General features: G+C 52.9%; 2 protein-coding genes and 1 long non-coding RNA gene across 6 annotated transcripts in view; 2 read left to right on the forward strand and 1 right to left on the reverse strand.

Annotated features, from left to right (window-relative positions):
• The window catches only part of HK3 (hexokinase 3), a 52730-nt gene extending 39495 nt beyond the window's left edge, over positions 1-13235 (forward strand). The window contains exon 22 of the mRNA XM_077895433.1: positions 12674-13235. The gene's annotated coding sequence lies outside the window, so the exon portion shown is untranslated. The remainder of the gene's footprint in view (positions 1-12673) is intronic.
• Positions 1-18717, reverse strand: part of UNC5A (unc-5 netrin receptor A) — a 61979-nt gene that overhangs the window by 22648 nt on the left and 20614 nt on the right. The gene's annotated exons all lie outside the window — the stretch shown is intronic.
• LOC144311851 (uncharacterized) lies at positions 1807-6517 on the forward strand. Its single transcript, XR_013377349.1, has 3 exons — positions 1807-2596; positions 3951-4007; positions 4771-6517. It is a non-coding gene; the product is annotated as an uncharacterized LOC144311851 (long non-coding RNA).

Consider the following 18717-nt stretch of genomic DNA (forward strand, 5'->3'; position numbering starts at 1 on the left):
TGAGTCAGAAAGCCAGGGCTACAATGGCTGGGGGCTTGGGGTGCAGACATACAAGGGAACAGTGAGTTCTGCTCTCCTGCCCATTTGCACCTTCAAGGCCTGAGACTGCTTCATGATTACTCTTTTTTAAACACAAGCAATTCTATGATAAGGGAGCTTCACCGAGAGGCTCTGATAAGCAGGAATGAAACTGCATTGGCTGTCAGAAATGCAGAGACAGCTGCAGGTGGTGGTGAGAATGGGGGAATGTGGCCCAGAAGCCCTGAGATCACAGACCTAGGAGCTGAACCAAGAACCCCGAGGTTCTAGGCAGCAGCTTGGACACATGGACCTGGCTGAAGGTAACAACAGGGGCGCCAGGGAACCAGAGCAAGTTGGGGTATGTGCTTCAGACTTCCTCCGAATCCAACATGCAAAAAAATCCCTGTGCTGCCTATCGGCTGCTTCTGGAGCTAGTCTGGCTGTTGCAGACCCCCCTCCCCCGCCGCTGCTGTTTCATAAGCCTCGGTTTTCCCCTCTGGGGCACATGCTGACCGTGCACTGGGCTGCGGTGGGTGAGTACTGCCACCCTGCCTGGGGTCTGGAGGTGCCTACCAAAGCCTCTCTTCTCTCCCTTCTCTGCCCTTTGGCCCATCCCTCAGTCATTAGTCTCCCTGGCTGCTGCTTGTCGCTCCCAATAGCAAGGACTTCCTGGAGGGCAGGGGCAGGTCTGAGGCCAGGCTCTTCTGCCCCAGTGTTCCCCGGGTCAGTGAACGAGGGAGGACACAGCTGCAGTGTCTCCTGCTCAAGAGTGCACGAGGTGGAAATAACTGGGTGGGGGTCTGGTACCCTAAGCCCCTCCCTCTCTCTTTCTCTCTCTCTCTCTCTCACACACACACACACACACACACACACACACTCACATGTGCCCAGCACTCTAGTTTCCATGACAATGCATGTGTGAAATGCAGCAGCCACCTTCCCAAGATCGGAGGAAAGTCACCCTCTTCCCCAGTGGGCTCCAGGGGCCTGGTCACAAGGACAGACACAGACGCCATGAGGAGGACATGCAAACAGGCTGAACTGCAGAGAACAAAGCAGGTAGGGGTGGGGGATGGGGCCACTTCACTGGCTCAGAGGACACTCTCACCTAATGCAGCCAGGCCATACTGCCCATGGCTGCTGCAGACTAGGCTTATCATTTGGGAACTGTACTCAGGTGCTTTCTGCTGGCCCCTCATTTTACAGACAGGGAGTGGAAGCTCAGGACTTGCATAAGGTAATCCAGCCAAAAAGGGCTGAATGGGTTCTTGACACCTCCCAGCCCAGACCAGGCACAGGGCAAGGGTTCTGGGCATTTACTGGACTAGAGTCTAGCCCTACACAGTTTACTGTCCTCTGCTCACTCTGTGTTCATGCTGACCCTCTCTGTTTCTCAAACCCTCCAAAGCTTATCTCACGACAGGGCCTTTGCACTTGCTCTTTCTTCTGCCTGCACCATGTTGCCCCTTGCTCTTGCACGGGAGATCTCAGCTACACTCCAAGCTCCTCCTAGCTTCCCATCTTTTTCCAGGCTGTTTTTGTCATAGCACTCACCACTACCTGAAGTCATCTTGTTTGGAAACTTGTTTGCTTGCTACTAACCACATCCCCTTCTCTGAAATGTTTCATGACAGTGGGGACCACACTTGTCAGTGGACCACACTTGTCAGTGGGGAAACTTGTTTGCTTGCTACTAACCACATCCCCTTCTCTGAAATGTTTCATGACAGTGGGGACCACACTTGTCAGTGGACCACACTTGTCAGTGGGGACCACACTTGACAGTGGGGACCACACTTGTCAGGTTCACTGCTGTGGTCCCAGAACCCAGCCCTGGGCCTGGCACATAGTAGGTGCTTGATAAACATGTGCTGAGTTCAGGAACACACAAACTTGGGTCTTCCAACTCTACTTGGTGCCCACAGTGTCACACCGCTGTCATCACTAAAGGTCCCCAAACCCACCAGGGAAGGAGACTTAGACACTAGTGGTATGCCAAGGGGGGGGTTGTGCGGTGATGGGGGGACAGGTCCCAGGGGCCTCTTCCTAGTGTCCCATCCTGCCACAGGGCCTTACTCTGGGCCAGAGAAATAGTTAATAAAGCTGAGGCCTAAATAAGCATTTGATTAACAAACGATAAAATAGCTATTGTGTCCCTGAATTAAGCTGTAATTGTGGCTGATAATTGGCTGGTTAGAATTTAATAAGCTGCAATTAAATAGAATGGAATCCAGGGTAATTATGTGGTCACACAGCCCAGAGAGAACTAGGGAAGGAAGGCTTTCTCCTACTATGGCATCTTCTGCTGGGGTAGAATGTGTGTGAGTGTGCATGTGTGCGTGTGTGTGTGTGTGTGTGTGTGTGCACGTGTATGGTGGGCCTCCTCCACCTTTCACCTGGCAGAGGTGGGCAGTGGACGCTAGCTCAGCCTCCTCACTGTTACTCAGCAGGAGGTCAACCTGCAAGCTCTGAGCCCTGCCAGGGCCAATGGCAGTCCTGACTGAAAGAGACCTATCAGGCACTGTCCCGGGCAAGCAGGAGGCTGCTGGAGGGAGACCAGGAGGACCCTGGGAAGGTGGGCCAAGTGTGGGGGTACCTGTCTTCCTAAGGAGGAAGCTGGGGCTCAGAGAGGGGAAGGACTTGCTCAAGGTCACTCAGCCATCTGTGGCCAGGCTGGGTCAGATTCTCACATTGTCCATGGATCAAGGGCCACTCCAACTGGCCAGCAGGCTGATGGATGTGCCTGCCCTTCCCCTCCCAAACTGCCCCTTGCCAAGTATCCCCCCCCGCCGCCGGGCTAAGCTATGACTGGTGCAATTATTGCACACATGCACCCTTAAAACAAGGTGCCCCCACCCCCCTCCCCTCTCCTTGGCCTGCCTGCCCACCCACCAACACCCCCTGCCAGAGGCCTTGGTGACTGCAGAGCTCCCGTGCATCAGCCCCCCATGCCCAGTCCCAGTCCTAGGCCAGGTGATGCCCCCAGCAAGTCCAAAGGATGATGAACAGCATCGCTGACGCGCCATTTACGACCCCATCAGCATTTTTACAATGTTGCTGGCAATTAATTTAATTAAAGACCCTGGTCCCAGATAGGGTGGCATTTCATATCTCACTGGTTTAATGCCAGCCTGGCCAGAGTGGAAGCCAGGGGTGCTGCGGGAGCAGCTGCATCACTCCCTCGCCTGGCTTGGCTCAGTGTGTTTGGGACAGGGCAGAGTGGCCTCAGCCCCGGGACAGAGCTCAGGGACCAGAGGGCGCTGCATGGTGAAGGGCCCCAGCCAGTGGGAGATACTGCCCATGACCACAGCCAGCAAACACCCACCCACGTACACGGGCACATGCACACACACGCACTCACTCACACATGCACACATACACAGCTTTAGCATAACATGGACTTTCTTATTTAACCCTCACAGTAATTCTAGGAGGCAAAGAGCTATTTTAAATCTCCAACTTCCAGGCAATGAAACCAAGGCAAGAGAGGTGAAATAAGTAGTGAGTGATGGATTCCTACCCAGGCCAGATGGCTACAGTGCCCTAAGCTTTTAACTAAATACGTGCTAGATGCAATGCACCAGCCACTGTACTAGGCACAGGCCACACAGCAGTGCCCAAGACACTCAAGTTCTTGCCCCATGGAGTGTCCAGTGGTAATAGTCCCGCCAAGGAAGTCTGGGCACACAGCGTTCCAGAATCATACTCTCTGTGCCTAGTGCTCTGGCATTCATGGGCGCATCCACACCAAGCCGTACACACACACCACCACCACCACCAACAACAACACTGCCTACTGTCCTTTGGGCTAAATCTGGCTGGGGTGGCCAACACCCTCACCAGGAGGGTCACCCTGCGGCTGCAGGTCATCAGCCATCCTGTGACCCCATTCTCAGCAGATGAGCCCACCTGGACTTCTCTTCATACAGGGACCCACAGGAAAATCCAGTCCAGATCCAGCTCCTACCAGCAGCAGCAGTCCCGAGGTCTGAACCCTAGCTCCTCCTCTGTTCCCCACCCATGTGGCTTGCCCAGCTGTGCCCTGCCCTCTCCTGAGGTGTCTGCTCCCATGGCCTCCCATCTAGGGTCCCCAGCCCCCCTTACTGCTGAGCTCTACTTTCCCTGCCTCTGGATGTCTCCCAGAACCTCATACCAGGCACGTCCCAAGTTGGGCTCATGTTCCCCAAACCTCCCGCTCCCAGGGACTTTTCTGTCAGCAGGGCTCCCCCAAAAAGCCTCAGGGGAAGTCTCAGAGTCACCAGGCCCTCTTGCTCCCTGACCACTATTCTGGCCCCCTGAGTGCCACCCCAACCTCTCTCCCACTCACTTCCTTCTCCTTCCTCTCTTATTTTATGGCTACCCAGCTCCTCAGCCCTCCAAACCTAAAGCCCAAAACATGCCTTCCCATGACCATCTCCTGGCTTTGGTGCCATCCTCAACTATATCACCACAGTGCTATTTCTAGAAAGAAAATCTCATCCCACACTTCAAACCACTGAAATGGTTCCCACTGACCACAGGTCAGTTCTCCATAACCCCACCCTACCCAATGCAGCAGCCTCATCCTGGGTGCCAGCCCACACCCTGCAGCCAGTGTATCCACTAATCCCCTCACTGCACCCCTCAACCCTTCCCCTCTAACTTTCCCCTGCACCTGCAGGGCACCCCACTCACTCCCAATGTCCATCAGCCCTGTCAATTCACAATTCAAGGCATCTCTTGATGCCTCCCCAACTCCTCTCTATTCAGGAGATGCATGGCTTGCTCCTCTGGCTTCCTGGCTGAGAGACCATTACTGACGTAGGCTGGTTGTGCAATGGCTGCCTCTTCCATCAGACCGTGTACCCTGAACTGCACGAAGCAGGTGTGAGCCACCTCTTGTCAGTGGCGCCCGCCTCAAGGACTGGCCAGCTGGAGGGCAGTAATTGTGGCTAAGTAAAAGCATTCCCCTGACTTATGGAAAGCTCTTGGCTGGGTACTGTGTCACTTCTATCCCTGCCAGCTATTGGCCCAGGGCACATACTTGCTGAAGGCAGGGGACAGAGACCCTAGTTGGGCGTCAGAAGATTGGGTCTCCAATCCTCACTCTGCCTCTATAAGGCTCTGTGGCCTTGGGCAAGTCACTGCCCTCTCTGAGCCTCAGGAGGGTCATGAGTGGCAGACTCAGGTATCTTCAGGGGCTGGGCGGGGGCCAGAAATGGAGAGTAGAGATGCCTGTCCAAGAGGTCAGCCCAGCCTGGCCAACTGCTGCTGCACAGGCAGGCTGGCCAAGGGGCACTGGATTTTTTTCATTGAAGAGAAGTTGGAAACCCATTTCTATGTGAAATGTCCTGTTTTAAAATGTTGATAACTAATTTAAACATTGAAACACCTTGTGGGCCAAGCAAGTTGGAAGGCCAAAGCCAGACTGGACAATGCCCAAGGCCTCCTCCTACTTTTCAGAGCTAAGAAACTGAGGTCTGGGCAAGGTGAGGGCCCCCCGGTCACTGCTCTACCCTACTGGTCCCCTCCTCCTCTCTGACTCTTCCAGCTGAAGAGTTGCCAGCACCCTGTCATCCCGTCTTTTCCCCAGGACCTCTCCTTATCAAGGCCTCTTGAAGGAAGTCCTCTGGGGTCTGGGCAGAGGCTGCACGAGTCATCTGTTCACCACCCCGGATGGCTGGGACTTGTCAGCACGAGCATCCACCCTCCACTGAGGCAGAGCAGGCGCTACCTCTCTGGAAGAGGCTGAGGGCTGGAAAAAGGGCTGAGAGCCACTCCCTGCTCAGGAAAGCAGTGGAGTCAGGAGAAGGAGCTGATGGAGGGTTAGGGGCTGTCCTGCCCCATTTGTCTTGGGTCTGGTCCTCAGATTCTGACCCCCAGAGAGCCAGAGAAGGCTGCCGAAGACAGAGGCACAGATAGGACAGGGGTGGGCACCCACAGAGAAAATGCCCTGCAATGACCCCACTCAAATTCTGGGTGGGAGTCGGGGAGAGGGAGGGTGGTAGGAGCCCAGGCCTGGCTGTGAACTTCCAGCAGGGAAGGCGATGTCTGGCTACACCCATCATACCCCTGACGAGGCAGTAATGAGCCCTCACCCCATTTTAATTACATGCTGTCCAAATAATTACCAGTTTGTTTATTTTACTTAATGGCAGCCATACTTTTTTCTCCTAATATTGATTTCATGTTTTCCTGGTTTGTTCATTATCTTTCCTACCCCTTTAATGGGCTCCGAGGTCTGGGGGTGGCGGGGGAGGTGGGGACTAGAGGAAGGTAGGGGAGAGGGTGTGAGGGAACATGGAGGAAGGATAGGCAGGTGGCCTGAGCCTTGCTGTGCAGCCTGAGGCAAGGCACTGTCCTCTCTGAGCCTTGAGTCCCAGAACCCCAGATCCCTGCACACTCTCTCATCCTTGATGCAATCCGGGTAGAGCATTTAAAAATGAAAGACAGGAAGGAAAGAGCAGCCAGGGAGAGAGAAGCTGGCCTCCTCTCTCCCCTAAAGGGATGGGCAACCTCAGACAAGCGGGGGAGGGTTGGGGTTGGGTGGAGCTATGCTAATGTCAGAATGAGGTGGGGAGGAGGTGCTCCTGGAAACCAGCCTGAAGGAGGCTGCAGTGTGGAGGTTGCTGGTCAGTGGGGTCATGGAGGGGCTGGTGGACACCTTCCTCAACCTTGAGTCTTCCGGGTCTGGCTGGGAAGGGAGCAAGAGTCTCCACCCTCATGAAGCCCAGCTCCTCCTGGGCCTGACCTTGGTCCTTGGCCTCCACCTCACCTCTCTGCTATAGCCATGGAAACATGGGTTATGCTATGATGTCATCTGGGCTGTGGAAGAGCGGTTCATTTCTCTGATTTGGGGGGAGGGGGTAATAAGGAGAAATAGGGGCAAAGGGGGAGGAGAGGGCCAGGGCCTCTGTAGATGAAGATTTAGAGCCTCTTGAAGGGGTCATTAGCTCTTAATAAATCACTAATAATTGCATGAATATTTAAATCTTAATAAAAAAAACACAGTGGGCCCAGTGAGTCTCCCTGTGTGGGTATTTATTGCTCTTGGGCTGAAATATATAAAAGTTGATATCGGTCTGATTGAACTGCTGTTATCGCCACAGCTAAATGGGTAATTGGGAGTGAGAGACGCTATCTGCGGATATAAATTACATACAGTAAACCGAGGGCATTAACTGAGGGTTTATTATCAATTATCTCTGTGCTTGTTCCCCTTAAAACGAACTTTAAGTATATTAATGAGAAATTTACAGATCTTAATGAATTAAGGGAAGCTAAAGGCTGCTGAGGGCCTCCCACCTCGGCTCCTGTTCCCTGGTGGAGGCCCCCCACCCAAGGGAGGCCCCGGAAGAGGACCCATGGGTCAGCATGCTGAGCTGCACACAGCAGCTCTCCTGCTTGGACCAGCTGGGACAGTGAGCCCCTGAGGTGTGCAGTGCCCCTCTACCAACCCCCATCCCAGAGAAAGGGGCTGGGAGGGAATGGGGGGGTTTCATGGAAGCATCCTTTCAGCCAGCAAAGACCCAGCAGGGCCTGGTCCTGCTGTCACGTGCATACAGTCGACTACAGCCCAACCTCAGATAGGTGTGGACAAGGCAGACGTCCATGTGCCCCCCCCCCCCACCGAACGGAATGGGAGTGCTGCCATTTGAGCTGCACAAATGGGGCATGATGGAGTGGGGGGCCGGGAGGGGATGCGAGACTGCTGGAGATGCAGCGGAGGTAGGAGTGGGGTGCTCCAATGGAAGCTCCAGGTGGGCAGAGTGCTTGTGTAGCGTCTGTATCCACCCTGCTTCCCAGCATGTCCACCCCTGCTGAGATGCTCCCAGCCCACAGGCCCGCTGGCTTCCAGGTCAGCACGACCCCCTTCTGGGCCAACTCACCACCAGCAGCCTTGGCTCCCTCTGGGGCCTCCACACCAGGACTGTGCCTACTCTCCCTGGCATCCTCAGCCTCTCCTGCCAGGCTCTGGGTGATGGCCTGAATTTACCATGGAGGGCAAAACTGAGGCCCCCCTCTCAGGAGCTCACGCACTTATGGAAGACGGACATCGGCCAGGTGTCACAGCAGTATGTCTGTCCAAGATTATAACCTATAGTCAAAGTTCTGTCAGAGAAGCACTGGCTTGAGAACACACAACTGGAGGCCTGATCTGAGGCATCCAAGAAGGCTTCCTGGAGGCAGAGTCACTGAGCTGTGTAAAATGTCTTGAAGGCCCGTGTCTCCAAGGATGTTCAAATCTCCATCAAGGACAAGGAAAACACTTGTTTAACTCTTTCCCCCTCTCCAGCCTAGGTCCCTCTCTCTCTTACCCTCTAGGGCCTACTTCTGTCCTCCGCCCTGTTGCTGACTCAGCGGGTTCGGCTTTCACCTCCACCTCTCCACTGAAACTTTCTCTCACTTGCCAGGGACTCCTCTGTCTGATTCAGGAGCTCCTCCTGGCCACCTTCAGGGCTCCGCTGAGGCTCCTCCCTTCCTCCTGTCCCTCTGATCTGCTTTCTCCTTGTTCCTGGAGCATGCTGGGCTTCAACAAGGGCCTTAGCCAGATGACTCCAAAATCCCCATGGCAGGACCTCCTCTCAGCCATCCTGTGTGGCCACTCCCATGAGGCCAGCTTCCCACACACACAGCACTGTCACTACCCCAGCCAAAAAGTTGCTGGCTCTGCCTCTCCCACCCCTTTCTCTCCTGTCCCTTCAGATGTCCCAGGCCATTGCCCTGCTCCCCATAACCATCTAACACCCAGCCCCTCACCCATCCTAGCATTCTAAGATCAGTCCTGCTTCAGAGCCACTGTATCTGCTCTTCCCTCTGCCCTCACTGCCCACAGATGTGGTAGCTCGCCCTCACTGTCCAGATCTTGGCTCAGGGTACCTCAGAGAGGCTCTCCCCGAGTGCCGCATCTCAAACAGGACCCCCGGCACTCTCTGATGGGTTCCCTGTTTGTTTTTTGTTTTGTTTTTTTTTTTTAATTAATTTATTTATTTATGATAAGCACACAGTGAGAGAGAGAGAGAGAGAGAGGCAGAGACATAGGCAGAGGGAGAAGCAGGCTCCATGCACCGGGAGCCGGACATGGGAATCGATCCCGGGTCTCCAGGATCGCGCCCTGGGCCAAAGGCAGGCGCCAAACCACTGCGCCACCCAGGGATCCCATGGGTTCCCTGTTTGAATTGTCTGTCTGCCTGGAACCAGAAGGGCGGCTCACGGAGGAATAGTCTGGCTGTCTCATTCACCCAGGACAGGCCCTGAACACTGCTGCTCTCACTACATGTTTCTGAGTGAAGCGGGAAGTAGTTTGTGCCAGGCTGTGCTGCGGAGGGCTCCTGGGGGGCTCACCCTCCGGCAGGGGCGGGGGAGGGTCAGTAGGCACAGAATGCAGTGCATGCGCCCCGCTGCAGGGATGAGGGCAGGGGATGCACTTGCCTTGGAGAAAAAAAAGCAGGGGCTCGGAAGTAGCAGTGGGGAAGGGAGTTCTAGGCTGGGGGAATAGCAGAAGTAGAGTCTGAGGCAGGATGTATGTGGCGGCAGCACAGGTTTGATTAGAAAAGGTTTGAATCTGTGCCAGGACAGTCAACGTGGGGAAGCAGGGCGATGGGATCAGAGTGCCCTCGAGACGGCTCTGTTGTGCAAGTACACGGGGAGTGGAGGCTGTCTGCGCACAGCAGAGGGAGCAGCCTGACCTGGCACAGGCCACCAGAGTCCAGGAACCGATGTGAAATGCATGTGAGGGGGCGGGGGTTGGCGGGGTTGGCGGGCAGGGTGAGGAGATGACCCCGTCTGGGCCTGGAGGGAGGGAGCAGGGCACAGATGACTGTCATTTCCTGCCTAGTTGAGTGGATAGATGGTCATGCAGCCAGGCATAAACAACTGGAAAAGCCCACTGCTCCTGCTCGGGGGAGGGCAAGACCAGCGCTCTCTGGCAAGCTGAGACAACCATCGACCCACCCCGTGGTATACCCATGTACCCATGTGTGTAGCAACTGCCACCTGTTAAGCACTGGCTGGGCAGTCCGTGGCCTGATGAGCCCTGAGGGCCCCTGAGTACAGCCAGGCAGTCGTGGAGACTCGCTGAGCCTCAGCTCTGTACCACCTCTACCTTCCAAATGGAACAACAGGAGGTCAGGTGGCCTTTCAGAAGCTGCAACTGTGGCCCAGTCTGGGGCCATACCAGGCCCCTACTCCCTGAGCCACGATTGGCTACATTTTTTAGGGGTAACACAGTTCACCCAAGTCCCTCTGGCCCCTCTCTCACTGGCCTGCTAGAACCGGCAGGCACCCACATTTGGCTCCATCTGGCCTCTGCTCCCACCTCTGTGGGTGGAAATAACCCTCCACTAGACAGGAACAAGAAAAGCCCAGGAGAACAGAGTGGGGCTGGGCAGTGGTGCAGACAGTGGCCCACAACCCCCTGGGACACTGTGTTTGCCCCATACCCTACCCAGAGAACCCTAGTGCCCTGTGGGATCCATCCTGGTCCGTCTCAAGGACCTGACAAAGCCTGGGACCTCCAAGATGTCTGCTGAGACACTTTCATCAGCGTGGACCTGAGTTTGGTTATAGCTTTTATTTAAAAAGTGCCTTTACTCCCCCAAACACAGCCCCACTTGCTTAAGCCTCTCCAGCCTTCCACCGCATCTCCACGCCTCGCCTGAGCCCCTTTCCCTCCCTGCTGCCTCCTGCCTCTGTAAATAATCCTCTGTGCCTATAATTAGCCCCAAGAAGAATAATTCATAACAAACTTTATTTCTCATGGCATCTTTCTTGCTAACGTGTCGCTGAGTGCCTCACAGGATCAGCAGGAGGGAAACCAGACTCCGGAAACAGCCAAGCGCCTTCCCCAGGCGTGCTCCCCATAAGCACAGAGTGGGTGGGGTGGGCCAAGACTCCCCGTGGTGTCCTCCCCTGCCAGCCTAAGCAGGAGGGTGGGTGCTGATGCGAGGCCATGTGGGTCTGGGACGTGAACCACTAATCCAGAGACTCTTCCATGGGTAATCACGATCAGAAAAGGAATAATAATGATAATAATGGCAGCTAGCACTCACATAGTGTTTACTGTGGCCCAGGCTCTGCTTTTTAAAAATCAGGGTTGTCTGGGGCCCCCAGGGGGCTCAGTCGGTTAAGCCTCTAACTGGTTTCAGCTCAGGGTCAGGGGATTGAGCCTCTGGCTCAGCACTCAGTGCTGAGTCTGCTTGAGAGTTCTGCCTCTCCCTTAGTCCCTCCCCCTGCTCTTTCTCTCTCAAATAAATAAAATCTTAAAAAATAAAATAAAATCAGATTTTTTTTTACATGTATAAAACTCACCCCCTTTAAATCTACATTCTGATTTGGTTTGACAAGGGTATCCAACCACCACAATCAAGACCGAAAGAACTTCTGTGCCCCCTGACAGCGTTCCCTGCAGCCCCTCTACTAATAATCCCTTCTCCCAACCCCAGCAACCACTGAGCTGCCTTCTGTCACTATAGGTTTGCCTTTTCTAGTATGTCACAGAAATGGAATTATACAGTCTGCAGCCTTTTGTGCCCAGCTTCTTTCACTTAGCACAATGCTTGAGGTTCTTCGATGCTGCTTCAATCAGTAGTTGGTTCCTTTTTATTGCTGAGCAGTATTCCATTATATAAATGTACCACAGCTTGTTTACCGGTTCTCCAATGCTATTTCTAGATATTGGTGATTACATTGCTGCTGTGAACGTTCACACATAGGCCTTTAGTGGACAGGTCTTCGTTTCTCTTCGGAGTAGGATTGCAAGAGCATATGGTAAACTTGTGTTTAACTTGACTGGAAATTCTTTATGTACCATATAGAGTCACACAGAACATGTCACTTAATTCTCTCAACAACTTCATGAGGTAGGTACTACCATTATTCACATAATAATGAGGTTCAGAGAGGTGAAGTAACTTGCCCAAGGTCCCATCTCTACGAGTGGCAGAGCTAGCAGCCTGGCCCAGGATGTGTGTCCTAAGGCCCTGGATGTGCTGCTTCTCACAGCATTCCTGGGTTTAGCCGTGGGTGAGGCTTGGGTTAGGGGGCAGAACTCTGACCTAGCAGTGTGCCCCATACAAGTCCCTTAGACTCTGGCACATCCCTGTCTGCAAAGAGCACCCACAATTGTATCACTAAGAAGCTCTGTGTCTTGAAGAAAATAAATTGGAGCAGACATTTGGTGTCCCCTACAACTTTAGCTTTGTGATCATTACCATGCTGTCTGACCTCAGGACCAAGTTTGGTGGAAGAGGAAAGAATACTCCCACTACCTGTTGAGGCTTTCACCACACAACCAAGTCACACTGCATGCATTCAATGCCTAGTCATTCATCCCCCTCTGCTATAGACTATTTGTGGCCCTCCCTCATTCATATGTTGAAATCCTAATCCCCAATGGTATTAGGAGATGGGCCTTTGGAAGGTGACTAGGTCATTAGTGTGAAGCCCTCATGGATGGGATTGATTAGTGCCTTCATAAAAGAGACCCAGAGAGCCAGCTACTCCTTCTGCCATGTGAGGACACAGGGAGAAGACGGCCATCTATGAACCAGGTAGTAGGCCCTCACGGAACACTGACTCTGCCAGTGCCTTCGTCTTGGACTTTTCAGCCTCCAGAACTGTGAGATATATTTCTGTTTATAAACCATGCCATCTGTGGTATTTGTTGTTATAGCATCCTGAATGGACTGAGACACCTTCTGTCTTGTGGATGGACTTTTCCAGTGAGGAAACCCATGCCCAAATATCCAGAATGCAGGAATCAGAGACCAGCAGCCTTCACCACCTTGGCCACTTAAGGACTGGGGACATCGATGAGGAGGGTGAGATTGGGGGAAGAAGGAAGCTCTTACTAACCCCACCACCACCTGTCTTTTGGCAAGGCTGTCAATGTGGGGGCACCTGGACAGGTCTTCCTGTCATCTGATCCCATTTGTCCCACTGCAGAACAAGATTTCTCTGCAGTTGGCCTGGATGTAATATATCCCCTTGTTTAGTGATTTAGAAGATGGTTATCAGGAAGGTCTGGGGCCAGGTTGGGGAGAAGCCTCCCTCTTGTCCTGCCCACCAGCTCCTTCACAGGGAATCCCTACTTGTCTCTCACTTGAGCCCTTGGCCCTCAGAGGTCTGCTCCAGATCAGTGGCTCCTGGACAGGGTGAGGGTCCCTATCAAACAGAAAGAGATGAAGAGATGCGGTCTGCCCCTGGCAGGGCATAACTGGTTATTAAAACAAGAGCTTGAAAGGGAAAAGTGCTGATGTGAGTGTTACCTCACTGAGGAAAGCTGTAAGGCATGGTGGTGGGAATGAATAATGGCTCTGGTCCCTCCCCAGACTCACAGCCCAACTCCTGTCACCGCCCCACCTCATATCTGCCTGTGTTCCTTCCCCTCTCCCTCTGCACTCAACTCCAGTCTTCTCTCCCTTGGCCGGCAGGTTCCTCACTTTCCCCACCAACTCCACGCTCCCCACACTGGCCAATGCGGAGAGGAGAGGCCTGAAGGAAGTGAACATTCTGAGGACAAAGAGGAGGTAGTGAAACCACAATAGGAAAAAGAACCCAGGGTGCTGCCTGGATCCTAGTGTCTGATCCTAGTCTGATCCTTCCTCAAGTGCCTCCACTTTCAGGCTAGGCAACCTTCTCACTCACATGGGCCTTCCTGTCACATTTAGACTGGCACTGCCAGGACAGCTTCAGAGGCAAGACTACCCAGACTGAGTAAGCCCAAGCTTTTATTGGGCGTGATAGCAAGGGACAGCCCATGCCATGTGGACATGGCCATCAGGGACAGCCCTGGGCCTGCACAGCCAGCCAGTCCTCCTGGCCTGTCTGTGGAGCAGCGATGCTGTTATTCCATCCCACCGAGCCAATGTGACAGCGGCCATCCATCACCCAGTCCCATCTAGCACATGTGCGCTGGGATGCATGTCCACTCCGCTCACTGCCTGCAGATCAGGGAATGGTGAGAAGACAGAAGGGAGAAGCGAGCTAAGCGCAGTGAGGGATCCGAGGAGGAAGACATGACTTCCTGACAGGAGTTATGGGAGTGGTGTTAGGAAGGCAGTAGCATTTGAGAAAGGCCTTGAAGGTGGCACAGGGTATCAGCAGGTGAGATGATGGGAGCAGCAGGTACAAAATCAGGGAAGCAGCAAAGAAAATAAAGTGCTCAGTGACTGGACACTTGCTGACTCCTCCCCAGCTTCCATCTCTCCTATTGTTCCAAACCACTTCTTTGGGGATCCGCTTACTATTCTACATTCAGCTGTGTGTGTTGGGTAGAAATGACTCCCCCATGAGCTCCAGAAGTGGGCCCCGATTGGCTTAAACCAACTGTGTTTCCTGTCCTGGATTTGGTGATTGGTTTGGGAGAGGCATGGGAGCCAGTCAATGAATGATGTGGGGGTTGGGCTGCTACACTCATTTGGTTACCAAGACAAGGAAAGTATGGAGTTGCTGGGGGGCTGCCCTGAGGAAGCCAACGATGTAGCCAATGCCACAGAAGGCAGAGCAGAGAAACGGAGAGAGTAGTTGCAGAGTGACGCTTTAAGCCAGTGAATCAAGCTGTGCCCAAAGTCAGCCATACCTTTGGGCTTTTCAGTTACAAGAGTCAATAACATCCATTTGCTGTTTAAATCTGTTTGAGTTGAATTTTCTGTCATACTGCAACCAAAAGATGCTTAGCTGAGAATCCAGTTTGGCTGGAGTGTAGGAGACATGAGAAGAGAGGCACGAAGATAGGACTGGCAAGATGGAGCAGCAACATTTTACCAGGGGCTTGAATGACAGGTTGGGGAACTATTTATTTCCTCAGGCACTGGGGAACCATGGAAGGTTTTTTAGCAGAGGCATGACTGGATGGCACTGGCTTCCTAGAATCCTAAAATACCATCTGAATTGGGCCTCACCAGTCCTTACTCCCTACCTCCCCAGCTCCCTCCAGAAGTTAAGCAGCAGAATCAGGTTAGTAAGAAGGCATAATCTGTTGACCTTCCATGGGCATGCAGGGCCACCTCACCTGAAGCAAGCTCTGGGAACATCAGTGGAAGTCTATGGGGCAGGAGCCCATGGCGACGGGGACCACCTGAGAGAGCTAGCAGAGGTAGGCAGCGCAGCAGCCCCAAGAGGGGGCCTCCGACCATGTGAGCTGGCCGCGGTGCGGAAAGCTCACGCCACCTGAGGAGCAACTATCAGTGGTGCTAGAAGAGTGCCCACAACCAGCTACACAGCCCATCCATGGTGACTTGGAGGGCTCAGAGCATCAAAGAACCAGGGTGGGGGAGCAGACTCCATAACCCTGCCTCCCCATGCTAATCCCCGTCCCCTAATACCTTCTGCATGAGACAGATAACCTGGCCCAGACCCAAGCAGGCCTGTTTCCTGATGGTAACCTTGTCCCCACCATAGGTATCAGCCCATCCTCTGGTGCCCAAGCTCTCCAGGGTTGTGGGTTCCTGAAGGGCTTGCACGACAGCCTTCATTCAGTCAGCCTCTGCTGGGGACCCTGCAAGAGGCAGCCAAGCAGAGATGGGCCCTGGGCAGGCAGCCGGAGAGAGAGGCTGCATGCCAACAGCATTAACTGGAGGGCCTGGCAGGAGCTTCCAGTCCTCACTGGCTCATGGGCACTGCCAAGCAAGGTACCTATGCTAGAAGACAGTACACAGAGAGAGGGGGTGTGGCTACTCTATGATGACAGGTGAGATGGAAGGGGCAAGATAGAGCACAGGTCAACACTGCGAAGGTGGAAATTGGAGAGCGGGGATAGGGAACAGCAATGGGGGATGAGGGGCTGGGGAGAAAGTAAAGTTTCTGAACAGATGGGGATTGGAGAGTGAGGAGTTACTGTCATCAGGGACAAATATAGCACCCCCACACACATACACACACCTACAGAGACAGGACTACTAGGTTGTTAGGTCTGGCCCAGGCATTTGGCTCTGGCAGGACTTCCTCTCTGACATCATCCTCACAGGGTGGAGGCCTCCCAACATTCTAATTTTGCCTAAGAACCACTCTGACTCTGCCATCCATGAACGTATCTAAACCTTTCTGGAAGCAATTTATATTTTCAGCCTGTATCACCTCTAGGGGAAATGATTTTCAAAGTTTATTCCCTGCTGAGCGCAGCAGGATTTCCTGTTATTGGTTTTAAACGTACCTCTCTTGAGCTTTGGTGGGGTCCAGGAGTGGGGAGGGATTCGTTCTTCCAGGCTAGGATTTAGTGAAGGAGCCTGTGTTCCTCCTCTATACCCTCCCTTCCTGATGTTATAGATTTCTACCATGTGCCCATGTAGCTTCTCTCTATACCCTGAAGTTGTCCCAGGTGGGCTAGTCTGATTTTATCTGACAGTTCCCTTCTCATGACAACTCTCTTGATAACAATCACTCATGGCTGCACTGAACTTTAGAATTACCCATACATTGTCATCTGTGGGAGATCTCAGTCTCTCTCACACTCCTGTGAGGCAGGCCCCAGGGATCATTACTTCCATTTCACAGATATACAAACTGAGGGTAAAGGAAGGGAAATGAATTAATCAGATCACCTAAGTCTGTAATAAAACCCACGTTCCCCCAATCTTGGGTGGGTGGTTCTCCTGAGGAGGCATGACCACTAGTACGTCAGAATGTTGGATGCAGGTACCCTTTATTCATGTGTGAAGAGAAGGGAACATTTATGGTTTGTTTCAAACTCCCTTCCCAACCATGTCCAGCCTTCTATTGCCTTTCTGGGTCCCTCTTTATGAAAGAAACTTCAAATACCCTCCCCCAGACACCATGCACATTATTTTCTCCAAACTAAAACTTGCTGGCCATTCTCTGCCCAGCCCACTGCCTTTCAAGATAAGATTTTCCTAGAGCTTATCCCTCACCAGCTTGGCATTTTATTACCACCCAGGAGAGTTTAGATTTAACTGCAAACTTGGTGATTTCACTGTACACATTCTTTTCCAGATCTTTTATTTAAATGTTAAAAAAAAAAAAAAAGATTAGCTCCAATTCTTGGCTGAGCTCACATCTTACACTTCTCTATCCAGAACACTGTTTATTAATTCAGATCTTTTGTTTCCTTTCTTTGTCAGCTCCTTATCAATGATAAAACAGTTGCTTCAAATTACAGATGAATCCATTTTTAAGATATATTTTCACATGGGATCCACACCCCAGAACACTTAGGATAGAGTCAGAGGGCACAAACACACACACACACACACACACGCACACACATCTGTTATCAAAGCATCCATTTATACTCCTGCTGGTGCCTTTATACCAATGTTCAGGTATACAAGTGTTTACTCACACACCCACTGCTTCCCTCCACACTCACTCATATACCTACATGTTGAGAAGGAACTTGGCATTGCCCTTTGAGAAGCCCAGTGGTTTCATATGTTTGACAGGAGGGAAGGGGATGGAGCCAGGCAGGAAAATGCCAGCACACGAGAGAAATGGATCAGAGACTCTGGAGCATCTGGAACTGTTGGGAGGGGATCAGGGAATTTCCTGAAATTTGGACTAGGGTAGTTAGAGAATCCTGGATGAGGACCTCTCTCAGCCGTGGGTAAGAGGCCTAGCTAGCTGCCCAGTTGCCACACAGCAGACTGGGCAGGCAGCCTCTGTTCACACTTAGAAAACAGGCAAGCCTAGCAAGTGACCCTGAGCCCCCAGGGTCCAGGCATCCCTGCTTTCCAAGCATATAGTGAGGTCACCTTCACCTATAGGCACATATTTCCTCGGGCATATCAATACTAGGTATACAAAGCCAGCCCCTGGCCAGAGGCCCCATTTCCAGCCTCATCAAATGTTACCCCACCAAGACACCCTAAGACCACCTCTCTTCCTGGCCGTGCTGCTTGCAGCAAGTAGGGGTTGTCCACAGAGCCACGCAGGGACCCAGAGTTTCCAAATGCTTTCATGAAAGTAGCTGCCGCCTGAAATCCCAAGGGGATGATGACTCCCAGCCCAGAGAGTCATATGAAAACCAGCCATGGCCCAGAGCATGCTTATCACCTTCCTGCATTCCATGCTGCCTTGGGGCTGCCACACTGGTATGTTTTCTCCAGGCACCTGGCATGGGGTGGGTTCAGCTTACTAGCTACTCTGGCCCAGCCACAGGGGACAGACTACATGGAGGCTGTCTCCACAGGAGCCCTCGCAGTACACAGGAGGCCCCTCAGAGAACTGGGAGGGAGGTGGGAAAAACACTCACAGACTGAATTATAATCTGGGACACTGTTCTCCAGCACCTGGGGATGGCTTCCCCCTTGGGGGGCAACATGGGGGCTCAGACTCCCAAAGAGATGCAAGCAGAAGGTGAAAGGGAAGGGGGGAAGGCACATACACCACTGGATAGATATGTCTCTGAGCAAGCTGGGCCCTGATCCTTAGTGCATCTGTCCTGCTGCTTGGGAGTTCTGAAATCAGATTCCTCTTGCTCTTTTTCGCCCTCTCCTCAAATTTTTCTTTCCCTCAGAGTCCTCAGAGAAGAAGGCTCCATAGAAAGATCTTTAAATGAATGGCCCCTCCCGGGCCCTGGGGAATATATTAGAGTTCTGAAGCGATAGCCAAAATGGTGAAAGTAAGCCAGAGAAGACAGGGAGATGTATTGGGCAGGCTGGGCCGCTAATGCCAACCATGCATCTCGGCAGGGCCGGGGAGCTGCAAGCCACTTTTCACAGGCAGACAGGCCAGGGACTGAGAGGAGGAGAGAGGACGGGG

The sequence above is a fragment of the Canis aureus genome, chromosome 4, assembly GCF_053574225.1.
Source record: "Canis aureus isolate CA01 chromosome 4, VMU_Caureus_v.1.0, whole genome shotgun sequence".
Lineage (NCBI taxonomy): Eukaryota > Metazoa > Chordata > Mammalia > Carnivora > Canidae > Canis > Canis aureus.